Here is a 15,012-nt window from a genome sequence, read left to right as displayed (position 1 = left end):
GTATTTTGAGCGTGGAACGTTTCAGACGTGGGAGACTGAGAGAAAGGGGACCAGCTGTGAGACTCCCAGTAGCCGAAGCAAAATGTGATAGTGGTCTGGGCCAGGCATGTGGCTGCAGGCCCGGGAAAGGGGAACACAGAGAAAAGGGGCATAGCATGTGTGTCAAGAGTACACAGAAATAGTGTCTCTGTCTGTCCCTGAGACTCTGTCTGAACACCGCTCTCTCTCATACCCACACACCCTAGCACACACCACATATACACATGATACAAATACGCACACACATGCACACATGATACAAATACGCACACACATGTACACATGATACAAATATGCACACACACGTACACATGATACAAACATGCACACACACGTACACATGATACAAATACACACACGTACACATGATACAAATATGCACACACACGTACACATGATACAAATATGCACACACACGTACACATGACACAAATATACACACACGTACACATGATACAAATATGCACACACATGTACACATGATACAAATACGCACACACATGTACACATGATACAAACATGCACACACACATGTACACATGATACAAACATGCACACACATGTACACATGATACAAACACGCACACACACACGTACACATGATACAAATACGCACACACACACGTACACGATACAAATACGCACACACACACGTACACATGATACAAATACGCACACACACATGTACACATGATACAAATACGCACACACACATGTACACATGATACAAATATGCACACACACGTACATGATACAAATATGCACACACACATGCACGCATGATACAAATATGCACACATACATGATACAAATATGCACACACACGTACACATGATACAAATATGCACACACACGTACACATGATACAAATACGCACACACACATGTACACATGATACAAATATGCACACACGTACATGATACAAATACGCAACACATGTACGCATGATACAAATACGCACACACATGTACACATGATACAAATACGCACACACATGTACACATGATACAAATACGCACACACATGTATGCATGATACAAATACGCACACACATGTACACATACACGTGTGCATGGGCTTCCCTGGCCGCTCAGTGGTAAAGAATCTGCCTGTCAATGCAGGAGACACAGGTTCAATCCCTGGGTCAGGAAGATCCCCTGGAAAACAAAATGGCAAGCTACTCCAGTATTCTTGCCTGGGAAATCCCATGGACAGAGGAACCTGGTGAGTTACAGTCCGTGGAGTTGCAAAGAGTGAGACACAACTTAGCACTTAGCAACTAAACAGCAACACACATGGCCCCACATGCACGTATGTAACATACACACAGTGAGTGCCTCAAGAATATGGTTTGCGTTTTTTTCTCTTTGTATTTCAGCACCTAGCATGGTGTCAGGCATTTTGTTGGCACTAGATAACTGTTTACTGAATGGAATAAAAAAAAAAACAATTGATGTGGGGGATCAGAGAAAATGAGGAATTGCAAAATATTGATCCTGGCTAGTGCTGGGTTTGGGTAGGCAAGCTACAAAAATTCTCCCATGTCCCTTATTAGTTGCCATTGGAAAAAAGAGCATGTCTGGGCCTGAAGATGACTTCTGATTCTGAGCAGATGCAAGCATCCATTGGAGCTCATGATGGGCTCAGCTGGAAAACCCCATGGCTAGAATAGATCTCATCTCTGAGGTCTGAAAAATACCTTCTCATGTGAACTCAGGACAGTCTATCAAGGTTGCCTTTTAATTCCTTAGAAGGTGTGGTGGTCAGAATAATCATCTGGGTCCCTCCAAGCTGTCTCAGTGCTGCTCCCCAGACACTGTGGCTATGTTAGGTTGCACGGCTAGGGGAACGCAGGGTGCTGTCTGCCGACATTCTAGAAGGGGGATTATCCGTGCTATCCTGATGGCTCAGTGCTGCCACGTGTCCTTAACGGGAGACGGAAGAGGCGGCGGCAGAGTGCCGTGCGGCACTGACTCCACTGGCCGATGCTGGCTTTGAAGATGGTGGAGGGGGCCCTGGGCCAAGGAATGCGAGCGAACGTAGGAAACGGAAAGACACAAGGAGACGCTGTCCCGGAGCTCCTTCAGGGAGAACAGCGCTCTTCTGACACCTGGATTCTTACCCAGTGACGTGCGAGACTTCTGATCTCCAGAGCCACAAGCTAATGAACTGGTGCTGTTTTAAACCACTAGACTTGTGTTATTTGTTATAACGGTGATAAAACACCAATGCAGAAGGATAACCAGCATGCTTACTACTTGTAAATGTGTTTTAATTTATTATTATTTATATTAATATATTATTGTCAAATATATTATTATGTATTATACTTATTATTATAATAAAACATTATTATTTAATGATTCATTAAATATTATTAATTATTATAAAATATTATTTTTTCACTTTCTTTTTTTTAGTTTTTTATTTTTTTAATTTTAAAATCTTTAATTCTTAAATATTTTAATAGTAAATGGATTATTGTTTATTATTATTTTGTGATAATTATAGTTTATTTTTAAATATTAGGCTACATGGTACCCCAGACTACATGAGTTATCGTTTGTATAATGTCCTAGATTCAACCACAGAAGTCTGTTTTGCTATCAAATCCCAATCTTGGCCTGGCTATAAAAACTGTGACAGCTTTAGTGGTATGAAGGCAGAGTGTATGTCCTCTAATTATGTCATTCCATGTACAGTGAAGAGGCTGATGGTTTTAAATTAAGCTTCCTATTCAGTCCCTCGGATAGTCCTCCTGTAAGGAGCACTTGTGAAACACAGCATGAATGCACAAAGATCACAATGTGTGTTTATAACCTTGTTTGAGACACCCAAATTGTGCTTTGCTGAAACAAAGCAGTCATTTAAGAATTTTCATTTTTATAGTTCACTTCCAAGTGTTATAGCGTCGGGAAGTGCACTTTAATTTCTTTTTTTACTTTCATTATTGTTATTCATATTGCAAGTGTCATGTGAAATGACTTAAAATTCAAAAATGAGAGTAGTAATAATATTAAATGTTGTATCTTCATAGAAAAAATGTAAGTTGTCAGTAACTGAGTGGGAATTTCTGTGTTTTAACAACATATGGGTTTGGCGTATCATCTAGTTTTGATGTTTTTTCAAAGAAGAGAGTAAATGGCAGAAAAAATGTTGAAAATACATTAACTGTTCAACTCACATGCACACTCAGGATGATATACATGGACACTCAGGGTAATACACATGTGGAATGATCACTCTTTGTTCATAACAAATCCTTTAAAAGCTGGGCAAGGTACATGTTATTTATAAAAGCACTAATTCCTAAAATTAGCATGGACTGTCAATTAATATTTGAACATGAGCTTCTGGTAAGTAACTCCTCAGAGATAAAACTGCTGTGATTTTTGATATTCAACTGCACAAATGTTAAGAGAACATAAAGCAGCCTAAAAATAAGGTATAGAATAGGATGACTGATTTTATGTGAAGAGGCTTTACAGATGAAGGAAACTCAATTTGCCAGCCCTTTTGTAAGTAAAAAACTATTTGTTATTCTTGACATTATTCTGAAATCCTTATGCAACAAATAATGGCCAGAAACAGCTCTAGAAGTGCTTATTGATAACCTATTAAAGGTAAAGTTATAAGTGATTTAGCGGATTAATGCTGTATCCGAAAAATTAATAGCTGCTAATTATTATTTTTCTTTCACTGAAGAACATTAAGAAAGTGAAGGCAGTGGAATGTGGTGGCGGCTGCCCCTGAAGTCTCACTGTCTGAGTTTAAATCTTGGCTCAGCTACTTGCCTGTGAGCTTGAGCAAGTTATTTAATCTTGTGCCTTTATTTCCTCATCTGTAAAATGGGTATAAATAGAGCTACATAGCGTTCTTATAAATCAAGAAGCTTGAAACCCTTGCTTGCTTGAAACATGTTGCAAGCAAGGGTTAAATGAGATAATCCATAAAAATTATTTAGCATTGGCACATGATAAGCATATGTTAAAGATGATCCATTATTATTAATAAACGAGTTATACATGTGTTTCTCTGTGTTTTAAATATCATGTTTGTCAAGAAATGAGGCTGAAATATTGTCTTCAGTATTATTTGAATCATTACTAAAAGAATAATATCACAGAATGTTTCAACATGAGGGGTCTTAGAAACAGTCAAACTCAGCACTCTTATTTTGTTATTGAGAAAACTCAGATGTAGAGGGTCAAATCCCTGGAGGAAGAAATGGCAACCCACTCCAGTCTTCTTGCCTGGAGAATCCAATGGACAGAGGAGCCTGGCGGGCTACAGTCCATGGGGTCACAGATAACTGGACTCAGCACAGATGCACACAAAGGATCTAAAGAACCTGCTCTAAGTCACACCATCTTTCCTCTCGATGTGCATAGCGGGTATTTCTCCTTTTCATGTGGATTCATGAACCAAATCAACTTTATGGAACCAATCAGTCTGATTCTTGCTCTTGGAAGGAGGAGCAAGCTTTGCCATTGTGAAATAACAGAGGAGATAAAGACAAAAGAATGGAATTGGTTTTTCACACGAGGCCGATGTGCACTGAGGCGTCCTGTTGAAAATACTCGAAAAATGCTCCCTTTTTCTCATAGGAAAAGTTGGGGGATCATGAATTTATTGCTTTTTCTATCATTCAGTGGACCTTAGGCACAGTCTTCATTTCTTTTGATTGCACTTTCTCATCTATGAGTTTGCTGCTGCTGCTGCTGCTGAGTCGCTTCAGTTGTGTCTGACTCTGTGCGACCCCATAGATGGCAGCCCACCAGGCTCCCCCGTCCCTGGCATTCTCCAGGCAAGAACACTGGAGTGGGTTGCCATTTCCTTCTCCAATGCGTGAAAGTGAAAAGTGAAAGTGAAGTCGCTCAGTCGTGTCCGACTCTTAGCGACTCCATAGACTACAGCCCACCAGGCTCCTCCATCCGTGGGATTTTCCAGGCAAGAGTACTGGAGTGGGGTGCCATTGCCTCCTCTGATCTATGAGTCTAACATCTGATAAAACTATCTCCCAGTGTGGTCAGGAGCTCAGAACAGTTTCAGCTGAGAGATCTCCCGTAAAGAGGTTGTAGACATTACTAAAATTGAAAAAGAGGCCCAAGAAGTAGATATAGTCTGTTACAGCTCGGGGTGGGTCCGATTCTTACAACTTCCTGGGGTCAGTTATGTGCGTGAATGCCCTATTTTGGAACAGACACTTCTGGGTATGACATTTTAGCCAGGTTAGAGTCGGTTACAGTGGGAGCTTGACGAGAAGGAGACAGCAGAAAGTTGAAAAGCTGGGTGAGGGTGAAGAAGGGTGAGGAGGAAAAGGGAATGATTGTAGTCCCAATAGTTACTCTGTCTATTTTGCTTCTCATATAGATAGAAAGGAATAGAATAGACAACTAAGGAATATCTGGGAAGTTTGTGAAAGAGGAAGCGAGCACCATAAACATGGCATCAAAGGCACATTTGTTGCAAGAATTCTTTTAACAAGGGGCAGGAACAGCTGTCCAAAGAAAGGTTATATGGCTAGGTACCCGATGAGCTCAATTAGGATGGATCCAAGGGAAATATTTTTCAATAAACCAAATTTTTCCCCATAAGAAATTCAATGTGAACTTTAGATAAATAAAGAAAATAGATTTATTTTGGAGATCTTATAGGAGAAAAAGGGACAGGACTCAGGAGAAATTTGTTGTGATTTTACTTAGCATGTTTAGGACTAAAAATTCTCACCATTCTTTCCAGAAATAAAACAGTAGGAGCAATTGGGGCTTCTTTGGGGATGGAGATATTTTTGGAAAAGAAAAAGAGTATCTGGGGACAGGGAACCAAAACGCAGGGAAGATGGGGTTAGAATGGCATCCCAGGAATTTTCACTTAACAAAGAAGGACTGCAGTTGGTACACGGCAGAACTGATGATGGTGTCAATGGTAGTAACATCTCAGTTCAGTTCAGTTCAGTTCAGTCGCTCAGTCGCGTCTGACTCTTTGCAGCTCCATGGACTGCAGCACGCCAGGCCTCCCTGTCCATCACCAACTCCCAGAGTTTACTCAAACTCATGTCCATCGAGTGGGTGATGCCATCCAACCATCTCATCCTCTGTCATCCCCTTCTCCTCCCACCTTCAATCTTTCCCAGCGTCAGGGTCTTTTCCAATGAGTCAGCTCTTCACATCAGGTGGCCAAAGTATTGGAGTTTCAGCCTCAACATTAGTCCTTCCGATGAATATTCAGGACTGATTTTTGTTAGGATAGACGGGTTGGATCTCCTTGCAGTCCAAGGGACTCTCAAGAGTCTTCTCCAACACCACAGTTCAGAAGCATCAACTCTTCGATGCTCAGCTTTCTTTATGGCCCAACTTTCACATCCATACATGACCACTGGAAAAACCATAGCCTTGACTAGATGGTCCTTTGTTGGCAAAGTACTGTCTCTGCTTTTTAATATGCTGTCTAGGTTGGTCATAGCTTTTCTTCCAAGGAGCAAGTGTCTTTTAATTTCATGGCTGCAGTCACCATCTGCAGTGATTTTGGAGCCCAAGAAAATGAAGTCTCTCACTGTTTCTATTGTTTCCCCATCTAATAATATCTCGATGTGGTATTTTTCGCTTGTTTACTACGGGACTGAGACGGTACCTAACATTTGTATACATATTTAACTTGCATCATCACAGTTTAAGGTAGCTACTATTCTTATCCCCATAGACAAGGACAGTGAGATTTACCGAGCTTAACTAATTTTACCAGAGCCCAAAGACAAATGGATTATGGGCACAGTTTAAGAAATTATTCCAGTAAATATGCTGTTAGCAGAAGTCTTTCAGGTGTGGAGAACAAGGACCCAGTGATGATTCTTTATGTGGAAGGCTTAGAGTCTGTGTGAGGAAGAAGGGCGAGTCTGTGGCCATTTGGGAGGACTGTTTGGGAGGACCGTCTGGGAGGACCCTCTGGAGTGAGACCTTAAAGGGCTAAAGCTCCTGCCCCCTGCGCTTCCCGATGCAGCTGCGCCACCTAGAGGTGGAAGGCGAGACAGGATGAGGGGCCACAGAAAAGACGGGAAACGAACAAGGCGTTGACGGGGAGGGAAGCCAGACATGGGGAGGGCAGCCAGACATGGGGAGGGCAGCGAGGACTACAGAGAGGAGCCAGAAGAGCTGTCCAGGGCAGTGCCGCTAGGAGAATTCCTGCTGAACAAAACAGCTGAGAATCCACTGCTCTAGAAACCATGGGTCTGCAGAGGGGGAAAGGAGAGGCGAGACCTGTGGCTGTCACCCACAGGGAGACCCAAGGCAGTGACGGTGATTAATCGGCAGAGCGTGGGCCCCAATCCCTGAGGTAAGCATAAAGGAGAGAAGCCGGAGGAGCGGGGAGGAAGCTGGGAACTAAGAAAAGTCACCCGTGCCTTCGTGGCTTCTGAAAGAGGAATAACTCGGCAAGGTGGGAAGTCCGGGAAGCTGTCTGCTGGAGGAGAGCCAGGTGAGGTGTGGAATGGGGCAGGTTCACCGCGCGTGTTCTTGCAGAGTAAGAAACCAGACGTGTGGTTTGAAAACACTTGTCAAGAGGATTACGTGTCTGGCCAGGAATGGGCTGGAATTTGGAATTACATTTGGAAATCGAGTTAAAAAGCCAACGATTGCCCTCTCCTGTCCCCTTTACCGCTCTCTCTGCGGTTTGCTAATGGGCAGAGTTCAGCTCCGTTTTCAACATCTCACTTCCTTTTATTTGGGGAACTCTTTGATCACTCCTTATCAATGGATACCTCTTGGGCCAGCCTCCCGAGAGGTACATGTTTTATTGGATTCAGCTGTTTCTTGGCTCATCTAGCTCCACAGTAAATGTGGCAGGTCTCTCCATCATCTGTCTAGCTCAAATATCTAGTACAGTGTTTACTAGACAGAGATAGTAAATAAATGTTTTTTGAAAAAAAGTTTCCTAACCTCTGAATGAATAATGCATTGTCCTTCTAAAGATAAAAGTCAAGTTAATTAGAAGAATCAGGACAATTTAATTAACATCTGTGGTGGAGGAATAAGCTCACCTCAGAATATGTAAAAGCTGAAACTCTATTTAAAAAATCATGGAAGGGTGGGAATGTCTCCATTCAGCAAGAGAGAGAATGTTTGCAAGATGGGGGATGAGATTAAAGGCTTTCAAAGAAGAAATTTATTTGTATAGGAAAACAATGAGGAAATTAGAGCATGAATAACAGAAATCAAAGAGCAATAAAGGAAGATTTATATATAGGATGAAGCTGATACAGAAAAGAAGTTGAGCAATGGCAACTCCATCTGATTTGTAAGCAGAGAAGGGGTGCTCGACTGGAGAGGAAAACAAATAGATTAAATGGGGCTGAAAGAGTTAGTAATGTGAACAATGGAGTGCTTTTAAGAACTGTTTTTAGAGCAGGAAGAGCTACGCTTTGAGATGAAAGCTTGTGGGGAAACGACGGAAGAAAGACTAAGGAAGTAAAGCAGTTCATGGCAAAGAAATGTTGGGTCTCCGAGAGTAGAGACAAAGTAGGGTCTCCATGAGGGGAGGGTCCACTGGGCCTCGTTGTCCCAACTCAGGTTCCTTGAGAGGCCCTGCTCTTGGGGATTTCCATGATCATCTGACTGTTTTCACTGGGTAAACCCAGCTCACTTTATAAAGTTAAACTCAGATACTCCAGGCTGAGAGGATAGGCATAATCACCGAGGGAGAATGAACTAAGAGGGTCGGGATGCGTGAAGTGTGTGTGTGTGTGTGTGTGTGTTTTAAAGGAAGCCAGTTAGTTTCCTGTCACTGAGATAGTTCTGCAAAGAACATTGATATCATCGTTTGAAATATCAGTTACTTTCAGCTCCAAGTTAGCAATGTGATCAGATTCTTAGGCAAGGCAAGCATTTCTAACTTAGATGGTTTCTTTCTGCATTTTGGAAGCTGAGGTGAACAAAATATTCAACGCTCTTCATGGCATGTAATGAAGAAAGTGAGATGATCTGTAGGGAGAAGGAGCAGGCAGGTAGGAAAATGCGATTTCATTGATATTTCTAATGCTGATTACATGGAATTTATAGGAGAATTCTGCCTGCTGGAAAGCTTGGCAGTACCAGTGAGTTTTAAGCAGGTTTCTAAGCACTTCTCCAGATCTTGTTTACGTGGTGGCAGTCAGATGACTGATGCTGGTCTTAGCGGGGGGGAAAAAAACAAAGGCAGGTGCCAAAGGAGGGGATTTTGTTAGGTTTAGACTGAGAACAACTTTTGGATCTAGCAAACACAGTTTTTCTTTAAGATGATTCAAAGCTGTGTGCCAGCCAAGTTGCTGTAATGTATGAAGAGTCTACACAGAAATGAAAGACATCCATCTTTACTCTCAATGGTGGAGAGAGAAAAAAAATGACAGGAGTAAGAAGTGTGTCTCAGCCCTTGCCATAATGTGGATTTTAGATATTTTTTCAGAGGCAAAAAGCAGGGAGATAACCAGTTATCTCGTTTAAGGTAGAAAAGAAATATTGGGTAGCTTAAATGCCACATTAACATATGCAGACAACGTCCCACTGGCAATAATAAGAAAAAGAGAGTCAATACATGAAATGTAAGAATTATGCCCAAAATGCTGACAATGTGATCCTTAAACAAAGGCAAACATCCTAAAATTGTAAGAAAATGGAAAGTATTGAAAATTCATTCAACAAGATCAAGGATAGTAAGAGTTTGGACATGCAGTTTAGAGTGATACAAGAGGCCAAACAGAAATGAAAATAAAGATGTAGAAAAAAATAAATATTGGACACTGATAAGCAATTATTAGAAAACACATATTTAGTTTTATTAGTTGAAAATTTTCTGTTGAGCTCTGTGGGAACTCTGGGCAAATTTAATGACAGGTTTTGCTGCAGGCTCTAACTAGTGGTGAGATGTTACTGGATTCTGTACAATTCTCTGTTCAGGCAGTGGAATGTGATAACTGTGGGACGCGCTTTTTGTTTTACTTGTCCGCAAAAAGGGAATGTCTGCAAAAGAATAGATGTTCTGGAAAGCTGGAAGAGATGGGCAACCTGAGGGACTTGGCGAGGGAGACAATGGAGCGGGGAGATAAAGGCTGAACATCTTACCGGGAAAGCTAGGGACGTTTCATAAAGACGTGTCAAAGAATGTTTGAACTTACAAAATAGAAATTGAGGGATTTAGAGTTAGAACATTCAAATCATCCTTCAAAAGCTTGAGGAAATAGAAAAGCGAGGTCAAAGCGTCGGAGTCGCAGGCAGTGTTTCATACAGCAGGTTCTACCGGAAGCCAACCTCATGCTCCTGAGGAGATCCCATCCACCCAGGAAAAGTGTCAGGAGGAAGTGACAACATCCCATCTCCCCAGCGTTAGACACCAACATATTTTTCAAGTCAAGCAGGAAGGACTGTCAGGGAAAGAGGAGGCAAGCAGAAGTGAGCAAAAGAAGGCTCTCTTTCAAGAGAAAGTCCATGAAAACAAGATCTGAGGTGGCCTCTTTAGCCCAGTGCAGCTTGAATGTGGAAGACTATGTGTGATTTTGGAGGAGGAAATGGCTACCCACTGCAGGATTCTTGCCTAGAGAATTCCATGGACAGAGGAGCCTGGTGGGCTACAGTTCATAGTGTCACAAAAAGTTGGACATGACTGAACGAGTATCCATGTGTGATTTATTAGAGTCCGAAAGTACTCTAATAAATGGATAAAAGTAAGATGGATAAAACAAATAGAAAAATATAGATAGAACAAGTGATGACTTCAATAAAATGGAACATAAGCCTACTGAGTTTGTGAGAGTCGGATGCAGCCTACAGTTCTTGGAAAAATATAAATGCGTAAGTTATATATGAATTATTCTATAATTTATCCAGTGATAGGAAATAAAGGGAATCATTTAAATTTAAAAAAACCTTATAAACATGAGGAAATCTCTAATATTTGAATGTAATAGGATCCTAGTCATCCTGTATGGATCTCTACATGATAACATTCCTACAGTTATATACACTTAAAACGAAGATATTTTTAACCACAAATTTAATTAGGTTTCTCTGAAGACCCAGCCATGCTCTAGGTTGGCTGGAGATGCAGCGTACCACTCAGGAGACTCTAGGAAACCTGTCAAAGTTAGACGTAAATGGAAAAAAATGAGTGACCGTTTCTGTAGCTCATACTCCATCTATGTCAAGCCAAGGAAACAAACAGCAACAAAATCCTGTCAAGCAGCTATTTCATGTCTGCGACACCCAGGCCACAGCTGACTGACTTTTCTTCCCCTTTCAAAATTGGCCAAATTTTTATGTACCATGTAGAAAATATTTTTGTCTTCGCTTGGAAACGTGCTCTAGTGGTTGGATTATGTAAAAAAAAAAAAAAAGCCCACGAGAAAGCCTGTTCCTTAATTAATAGAGTGAACGGTAACATCAATTAAGAACAGATAATGGGCTGCAGTTTGGACGGACTGTTGATGAGAAGAGGAAGCGGCTGGAAGCGGAACAGCACAGGACGATGCCGCCTCCAGGACGGTGAGCCTCAGGCTGGACGAGCACGAGGTGCCCTCCGGGGAGCGCGGGGGCCGCCTGCTCCGGCGGGAACCAGCGCTTCTCCCCAAGGCCGCAGCTCGGCTCTCCAGGATGCGGTCGGAGAGTCGCCGCCCGAGGCCCGGGGCGCGGCCTGTTGCTCTGGTCCCAGGCCTGCTCAGGAAGGGAGGCCTCTCTTAACACACCAGCTGGTGGCTGCCGGTCGGGCTGCCGCGGGAAGAGCGTGCCCAGTGTGCCGGGCACTGTGTGCTCATCGCGCTCGATAGGAAGCCCAGCAGCAGCACCGGGGTGAAGGCCGTGAGCGCCGGGCCCGGGGGCAGGGCGGGCCGGAGCCGGCCCTCTCCAGGCTCCTTCGGCGCTGGCTCTGCCGGGCAGATTCTCCCGCGCCGTCAGGTGGCTATTTCAATTGGACTTTGTCACTCACAAGGTTCTTTCTAGAATTGTTGAAGCAAGTCCTGTTTATTTTGTTTCTGTTTTAGGAGAGAAATAGAAAGAAAGAAGAAAAGAGAAACTGGAAGAAACATAAGTCTTTTCAATAACCTGAAGTTTGATTTTGAAATGCAAGGATGGTAGCAATAACGACAGAGCTCCGTGGAAATCAAAATTTTAATATAATTCCTCCAAAAGAGTTAGTCACTGAAAATCCTTTAGTGCGTCTTTTCAAAGTATGGGATTTGGGACTTTCAGACAAAAGTCACTGATCTTTTTTTTTTTTAAAGGAAGATTTATTTGACAAGTTTTACTTAGTACAATACACCTAAAAGAAAAATCACAGTACAATGAAAAATTTAAATCAAGGCCTCAGAATTTCACACAAACACCAAAACCAAAATGATAAGGTATTGGTATTGCATGTCAAATTTCCCCCAATAACTTAAAAAAAAGCTTAAGCTTACGTGCTATAGAGGTTATTAAATGAAACTAGAATTAACAAACATGCCAAATGTTTCACTTTTTATAGACACAACTCCTATGTTGAGTTTTACAGAAAAGCGTGTCTTTCTACATGCATCCAGACAGGCTTCAGTGTAATATGATGTAAGAGCAACATTTAACATAATCCAACAGCTTTAACCCAAATACACTTACTGCTCAAGTACATCCTACAATAGAACTAATTTGAGAAAAGCTGAAAATTGTTAAACAGTAATAGTTTACTCAACCTGGTTGTTACATCCTAGATGAATGTGTTAAAAAATACCAAACCTTGTGAGTCTGAGTGAACTCCGGGAGATGGTGATGGACAGGGAGGCCTGGCGTGCTGCGATTCATGGGGTCACAAAGAGTCGGACACGACTGAGCGACTGAACTGAACTGAACTAAGTCTTTAAAACATTCCTGATTTCCACTTAGAGTAAGCATAAATCACAAGCTTGTATTCCAAAACAGCTAAAACTTCAGCTTTTCTTTTAAAAATGTTGACCAAGGTCAGTGATCAGGATCAGTTACGTTCCCCATCCACCACTCATACTGGACGTGCCGGACATCCCTCCCATTCCGTTCACTCCCCCAGATACTCGGCTTCTACTACTGCAGTAGGTGCCTATCCAATGTTTGATTGAAAATCACTGGATTTTCCTGTAAAACTTGGTCATATCCACTCATGCTGCTCTGGCCACCACAGCTGCCTCTATAACCCCCGCCCAGCTGCTGGCTGGCCGGGCCACCATAACTGGACTGGTGTGCATAAGCACCACCGCTTGCTCCTGCTCTAGAAGTCAAGAAGAGTGCTGCATATCTGTGTTGCATATTTGCTTTGTCTTTTGACATAGCTGCCACAGCATCTTCATGCATTGCAAACTCGACATCTGCTTCTCAGGTTTCTCTGCCATCAGGACCAGTTTCAGTATGTACTCTCACAGGGTTGAGTGGTGAAGAAGAATTCTAAGTGCCATTCTTGGGAGCTCTGTGAGGTAGTCCCCGCATGTGTGCAGAGTGTCCCATCCCCGTATCTGTGATCTGGCGTTCCTGAAAAACAGTAATTGAGGTCTCTTCCAAATCTATCTGACCCAAATCTATAGCCATCATCATAGCCATTATACTTTGCCAACAAAGGTCCATCTAGTCAAGGCACTAGATGGTTTTTCAGTGGTCATGTATGAATGTGAGAGTTGGACTGTGACGAATTGATGCTTTTGAACTGTGGTGTTGGAGAAGACTCTTGAGAGTCCCTTGGACTGCAAGGAGATCCAACCAGTCCATTCTGAAGGAGATCAGCCCTGGGATTTCCTTGGAAGAAGTGATGCTAAAGCTGAAACTCCAGTACTTTGGCCACCTCATGCGAAGAGTTGACTCATTGGAAAAGACTCTGATGCTGGGAGGGATTGGGGACAGAGGAGAAGGGGATGACAGAGGGTGAGATGGCTGGATGGCATCACTGACTTGATGGACGTGAGTATGAGTGACCTCTGGGAGTTGGTGATGGACAAAGAGGCCTGGCGTGCTGCGATTCATGGGGTCGCAAAGAGTCGGACACGATCGAGCGGCTGAACTGAACTGACTGAATGATCATAGTCTCCATAACCTCCACCATAAGCACCGTGCCTCGTCCTTCCAAGGCCAGCTTCCCTTCCGTGCCGTGATGCCCTCCTCCAGCCCCAGGTCTGTCACAGGGACCTGGCCACAGCACGGCCGTAGGTTTTCATGGTGGGTTACAGTGACTTCTAACTTCAGCTCGACTGCTCTTAAAGATTCCGATGTGCCTGCGCCCTGTTCTTGTGTTTCTTTAGAGCCTTTTCAGCTATTTCTCGTGAAGCAGACCACACGAAGGCCTCCCCGGTACTCCTCCCCTGGAAGTCCACCGGCAATGTTATCCCAGTTGGCACGATTTCCAACCCTGCGAAGAACTGAATCATTTCTTCCTTGCTGCATCCAAAGGGGAGTCCGCTAAGCCGTACAAAGCCATCACTGGCCGTGTCAGGAGTATTTGGACCAGCATGCTTTAACACCCAATCCATGTCAACGTTGTTTGACTTGAATACTTCAATATATCTGTGTCCCATAGTTTCTCTGTCTTTTTTCAGGGCCAGTTTGACTTCATCTTCTGATTCGAGTTCAACAAAGGCCTTGCCACTCGGTCTGCCTTCTCTGGTGTAGATGAAACGAATACGCTGAGCCCCATTTTGAATTTTGCAGTCTGAAAAATAACTGCTGCATTTCGTCTGCCAAGCAAGACCAAGGCAAGTCCCAGACCTTCGGCACGAACCCCTCCCCGCCTTCGGTGCCCAGCATCATCGTCTGTTAGTGGATGCTGGTGTCAAATCAGACTGCCCACACAACTTTGGCACAGCTAAGACGGAAATAAAAGTCCCTGATCTTTTAAAGAATCAAAGATTACCATGCTAGGGAGAGGAGAAACAGCAAATAATGAAGATGATTAAAATATCAGTTGATGTTTTCTTACTACATACCCTTGAAATATTGCCAATCAGCAGCGTGTCTCTCTCGCCGC

At 42.9% G+C, this 15,012-nt stretch overlaps 1 pseudogene; it reads right to left on the bottom strand.

Annotated features, from left to right (window-relative positions):
- LOC102176484 lies at nucleotides 11,445-14,795 on the bottom strand (annotated as a pseudogene).

The sequence above is a fragment of the Capra hircus genome, chromosome 24 (assembly GCF_001704415.2).
Source record: "Capra hircus breed San Clemente chromosome 24, ASM170441v1, whole genome shotgun sequence".
NCBI classification, from domain to species: Eukaryota; Metazoa; Chordata; class Mammalia; order Artiodactyla; family Bovidae; genus Capra; species Capra hircus.
Note: the sequence above shows the minus strand (reverse complement) of the source record. Positions and strands in the feature narration are given on the sequence as shown.